The sequence below is a fragment of the Asparagus officinalis genome, chromosome 8, assembly GCF_001876935.1.
Source record: "Asparagus officinalis chromosome 8, Aspof.V1, whole genome shotgun sequence".
Lineage (NCBI taxonomy): Eukaryota > Viridiplantae > Streptophyta > Magnoliopsida > Asparagales > Asparagaceae > Asparagus > Asparagus officinalis.
Window position 1 is genome coordinate 112,805,927 of NC_033801.1, and position 6,797 is coordinate 112,812,723.

A 6,797-nucleotide genomic window follows, 5' to 3' on the forward strand; every position below is an offset into this window, starting at 1 on the left:
AAACCCAGTTTCGTAAGAAAAGCTGGGGGTGGATGATTCATGTAACGGAAAGTTCCCAGAAGAATGCTACACGTAGTATTCTTAGGGATAACCCTATCATTACAAAAAGGTGATAAACACTAAACCCCCACTGTGATTTCCAAACACTCTTTTGCTGAGACGAGATTTGATCACCTCGTTGGATCAATCTTTCCTCACAAAATTCCCATTAGTGTTTGACGACTCACAGTATTTCATCACAAAAATCCCCTACCGATCAGATTAATTGACGGTGGGATCACTAAAATTCTTTCCGGTTTAACTCATTCAAACTTCCGCTATGTTCGTGCACTCGATACTTTCATGGTTAGAGTCCGGATATAATGCTTGGAATTTTGATCTGTCAATCTTTGACGAATTGTCAAACCCTTTCGTGTTAAGTCCTTATCACTTGACACTAAGAACCCCTACTGAGTGATTTGTACAAGTCAACACTCACACTGTGATTTGTACTCCCACTCTCACTGTCCATTTGGTCAAACCTTCCTATAGTTAGGACCATAACCAAAATCCCCTCTCGATTCCTTCAACGAACGAGAGGTCCATTTTCAGATTGAGCGATCAAAACTTCCTATAGTTAGGATCGTCTTAAACCTCCTACTTGGTCAAACCTTCCTACAGTTAGGGCCAAAACCAAAATCCCCCCTCGATTCCTCCAATAAATGAGAGGTTCACTTTCAAATCAAGTGATCAAACCTTCTTACAGTTAGGGTCATCTCAAACTCCCGCTTGGTTAAACCTTCCTACAGTAAGGACCAAAACCTCAATTCACTCTCGATAAACGAGAAATTCACCTTTAGTTCGGTAATCAAACCTTCCAATAGTTAGGATTATCCAAATTTTTCGATTCTCGGAGTGGAGATCCCACTCCTAGTTTCCCCTTTCTGGATTCTGGGGGTGGATATCCCACCTCGAGTCTTCTTTCCAACTGGAGATAGAATATAAAATTCTTCCTCTTCAGTGTTAGGAGATAGAATATAAAATTCTTCCTCTCCCATTTCGGGTTCGTCTTTGCCCCAAGAGAAGACACCATCCTTCAACTCCAAAAGCCGGTTTGGGGTATTTTATCCCGAAGCCTGAGCAGGGATAAGTCAGCGCCTGACACGTGTTGCCGGGTAGTCTATTCCCGTAAGAAAGACAAAGTCTACGTATTCAATATCGTAGCACTAAGAGAGTTAACTCTCTTAGCACAACGTCACATGCGGAACGGACCTAAACAATCCGCATGCAAGCCCGATTCAAACGGTAATCGGTAAAGGCACATCAAATCAGTTGAAGGCTGAGGGTTTGCCAAAAACCTTAAAGTCTACGCCTAACACGCGTCGCCGTTTAGTCTTTTCACGTGAGAAAGACGAAGTCTACGTATTCAATATCGTAGCACTAAAAGAGTTAACTCTTTTAGCATAACGTTACATGCGGAACGGATTTAAACAATCCGCATGCTAGCCCGACTTAAACGGTAGTCGGTAAAGGCGCATCAAACCCGTTGAGGGCTGAGGATTTGCCAAAAATCCTATATATGCGAAAGTCACTGACGCACCATCCCCATTAGTTGGTCTCGTGACTTAGACAACCAACAAATTCGGGATAAGATCCACACGTACAGATGAATCAGCTTTAATAGTTGGTCCTGCAGCCCAATATTTGGGACCGCCACGCTCCAACGCCTTAAGAGCTTAAACTGTGGAGACTCCAGCAAACGTACGAGTATAAACTGTGTTAACGAATCAACGCCGGACAACGCGTTACAGTAAAGGTCGATGTCGGTCAACGCATCAGCAATTTCGCCAAAATAAGGCAAAAGATGATTTCAGGGAGTTCAATCGCATTCAGATATGAATTTCTAACGAAGATGATCAGCTCAACGTCAAATCAACGACACCATTTAGCTTCAATTCAAGACTTCAACAGCGGTCAGACGATAAACGCAGAACCGTAAAAAACTTCATCTATTCGACAGAACGCTGAATAGATTGAAGGCTGAAGGAGTCAAGAGATGAAGCCCATTACAGGTCTTTCTACAGATAGGGCCTATCACATCCAAAGTATTTCAGGCTCTTCTATAAAAGAAACGAGACTGAAACACTTTGGAGGGGGTATCTGTAGGGGTTAAAAATTGCCTATAAGTCCTTAAACACAGTTCAAGATAAGGAAAAGACGATAAACGTTATTATCCAAGTCAAGTGAATTCATCCAACATCAGTAAGTGTATGAAATGGATCAGTAGAATGCACAAGCTATCGAAGCGATGAAGCGTACGCAAAACAAGGGAACTGGAAGAGTCACAAATCGCCAAAGTATCAAAAAAGTAAATGAAACACCACTTGGAGGCCCGTATAGGCGCGAGTCACCAATTGGTGGCTCGCACCCATGCGAGCCACCAAATGGTGGCTCGCACCCATGCGAGTCACCAAATGGTGACTCGCACAGTTCCGAGCCACCAAATGGTGACTCGCACAGTTCCGAGCCACCAGGACTCTTATTGAGTACAAAACCTCCCAAAATGCGGATTTCGATGATTTTTAAGGATTCTTTTGTCCCATAACCTCTCCAACTGTTTTAAGGTTACTCCTGAACGCGTTTAGACAGTTATAAACTGCAGATGACATTTAAACACAAATTCTTATTCAAAAGGACATCTCCAAAAGCCTATAAATAGAAGCCTAGGTTTAAACACAAATTCTTATTCAAAAGGACATCTCCAAAAGCCTATAAATAGAAGCCTAGGGTCTTCTTTCAAGAGGATCTGAGATTGAGAAGGCGAGGTGCTGTCAAATTGTCCAGTTAACCACGAGTTTCAGAGGAGAATCATCAGAGCTTGGCGAATACTTTCATAAAAAAAGCCCCTTCAAAAGGTTTGTGATTCTTTCCCCTTCTTTCCTCCGGATTAAACTTGGTTTTAATCTCGAGAAGAGCCACAATCTCGCTTGGTCGTGATTGTCGCTTCCGCAATTGCTTCCTTCGTGAAACAAGAGCGTAATTATATTGTCTATCGGGCTTGATCTGCGATGGTCCACGGACTAACGCGTCCCCGGCACAGGCAAAGATCCCACACAAAGCAGCGAGAGATAAACTACTGCTGCGTTTTGTTTGATAAAGTTGTAACCTTTATTTTTTGTTGTAAGAAGATCTTATAAAAAGATCAACTTTTCTTTCAGTTTGAACTTGTAATCGATAAACGGTGTAACAGGATTGAAAACAATGGAAAAGGTAACTTTTGACACAAACAGTATGAAAATAAAATTAAGTGTGCCAATGCAATCACAAAAAAACGATATGATTATGGAGTTCGGTCTAACCACTTGACCTACGTCTCCGCTCCTCACCTCGAGGAGATCTCCACTATCACAATCGGGTTTTCTACGTTTACTCGAATAACGTTTACACCACACAATACGGTTTTCTAGTTTACCAAAAACTCTACAACTAACACACTCTTGTAATCCCACTCTACACCCTCTCAAGTGTTGAACTAGACGTGTCTCCCTCAAGTACTCGGATACAACCTCTCCCTAGGTTCGTCAACCGACGCCACTCCTCTTGGGACGATCCCCGACTCTCGCCACACACTTCTCTCGGTGTACAAGTGTATTACAAAGTGAATCTCACAATAAGCACGATACAAAGTGTTTGTTCTCTACAATGGATGATAACGAATTATAAGCTCACTCTCTAAGTTACACAAACCCACAACCCAATTATACTATGAATGTAAATATAATAAGCTCAATGGTTGTGTATGTGTAAACAAAGAGAAAATAAAATCAACTAAACTCAATATGAACACTAGCTTAATAAAATAACAATCAAACAATATATAAAATATAAAGCTAGATTGAGTTTAGAAAATTTCTCAATAGATCAAGAGTGAAAGGAGAAGAGTTGGATGCTCAAACACCAAATAGATGATCTCCTCAAGCTCTTGTGAAATTGATTTCTTAAAACAAACTCTCAACTTGCTTAAAAGCTTCTCAAAACAAACTTAAACAGAACCTTAAACCCTTGTTTAAACCTTTATTAAACTTGTTTAAAACTTCTTGGATTGCTATAAGAACTAAGGTATAAGGGGGTATTTATATGAAACCCCAAAACCAAGAGAAAACCAAGAAAAGACCAAAAAATCAACTCAGCAACGGCTTTGAAAACTAGCCGTTAGAACTGATATGACAGTACGGCGGGCGGCCGCGGGGATATATCATATGAATATGATAATCTGTGTTTGAGAAACCATCAAGTGATTCTATGTGATAGGAATCAAGTAAAATGACCAGCATATGAATTATCTCCCAGCAGGCAAATTTTCGCTGCACGTGAACTCATAGCGGTCGACCGTGGCGGTCGACCGCGGCGGTCGACCGTGAACTGACACAGACTAAAACCAGGTTTTGAAAACAGATTGCTGATTTTAAAACACTGTTTAAAAATATCAAATAAATTCCAAAAAATATGAAACTTTGAAAAATGATTGTAGGCATGATAATACACATGCTACAAAAATTGGTTTTCTAAAAGGACTTTCCAAATAAGAAATATTATCATTTTACAAAATAGTCCAAAACACGAAAATGTAAACATATGAATTTTGACATTTAGGCTAAACCATGTTTTGAAACTTTACAAAATGATTTTATAGACTTGAAGAAAGATGTAAACTATTGTTATGAAGTCTATAAATAATGAATATAGTATTTTATCAAAATACACATATAATACACTAAAACATGATTTCATTGAACTAAATAAAATTGATATTGATGAAACCATATATATGCATATAAGTATGAAACAAAAATATGTTTTCTAATTATATTAAATTGTTTCATATTAAAACTTGAAAACTATCAAACCAAAACATATATGTATATATATAACTATATATATACAAAACCAAAACGTGTATGTGTGTATATGATTGAGCTTAAAGTACTAACACACATAATATAAACTCCTAAACTAAATGTTACCCAAGCTTGATCTTGATCTTCATTGTAGCTCAACTTGGTAAACTAGGATGAAGCTTGTAATTGGATCTTTAACTTGTAGCAAAGCTTCACTCCACTATTCCGCTAACCTCCATTGGATATGATTGTTAAAGCGTAATTCTATCCATCCTCCAACTCGTTGTTTGCCTAGAATAAATACAAGAACACAAACACTAGACAAATAACATTAGAAGTAAATTATTTGTTAAACATCATCAAAACAAGAAGGCCAACAATCTCCTTCTTTTTGATGATGATAAACAATTTACAAAAAGGATATATGCATGAAAGGAAATGAATATACAAAGTATAATATATCATGTATATAAATAAGAAAGAATATACTCACAATATTTCTCCCCCTTTGACAACATCAAAAAGGGTACAAAAGGATGAAGAGAGCGAAAGCTCCCCCTATCAATATGCATGGGTGAGTATAAAAATATAGGGATTGCTCCCCCTATTAAAATGCCTCATGAATGAATGAAATGAATGCTAAGGCATACATATGTGAGAAAGCATAGATTAAAATCATGCTAAACATAACTCACATACAAAAAGATAATGAGAACACATATAAATATGTCAAAATGAAAATAGTGTCTCATTAACAAAAAATATAAAAGCCATATAAAAGAATAGATTTATGAAAACAAAAGAAGAGGAACATGAGAATCATGCAAAAAGTTTTCAAATGAAAACGAATCAACCAAAAGAAATCATAAATCAAAGTTTATATTCAAAACAATGTTTGATCAATAAATAGAACTTTCTTTGTAGAACTTGATCAAACCACATAAAGAATACATTTTTGTAGAACTTGATCAAACCACATAAAGAATACATTATAAAGCATATATGAAATTTGAATCATCTATTTCAAAAGAACAAATCAAAAAAAAAATCATAGTTCAAAAAATAAGATTACAAAACATACAAGAATCATGAACTATGGGAAAAAAATTATTTTTAAAAGTATAAAGCCAAATCATCATTGATTTTTAAAAATCAAGAGAGGCAACTATATCTAGCTCTTGAGCTAGTAACAACCCATATAAACATTTAAGCATCCGGTAAACATGATTTGGGAATAAACACCCATAGACCCAGAGGGTTATATAAACACAAACCTCTCATCAAAACAAAACCAATAATCATGAAAACAAAAGAAATAATTAAAGAGAAATTGTTTTCATATTCAAAAAAAAATTAAGTATAATTTTCAAAACCAAGAAAAAAGAAAGATAAAAACATTAAACTTCTTGGTTTAAAATCAAGTTTGTTTTGGTACTCAAGTATTCTTGGTACCAAAAAATTTAGGGACATGACCTCTATCTTTTAAGCTCAAAACCCTAGGGTTATGAACCCTCTTGGGTGCATATGGTGCACTAGCACGGTCAAAACAAAAGTTATATATATGACCTTTCCGATTGCAATAGGTGCAATGAAGAGGGTTAAATGATTTGTGTTGACCAAGTGGGCGTGCTGCAATAGGTGCAATGAAGAGGGTTAAATGATTTGTGTTGACCAAGTGGGCGTGCACGGGAATCATTTGCAAATAAAGTTTGTGTTGACCAAGTGGGCGTGCACGGGAATCATTTGCAAATAAAGATTTTTCTTTTAAATTATTTCATAAATGAGAAACATCATTAAACAAAGGTGGTTTACTTGAGAAATTTGGCAAGTTTTAATATTTTTTAAAATCATAACAAAACTTTGCCAAATGGCTAAATCTACCATAAATATCACATTTAAACACATGTGGTCTACTAGAAA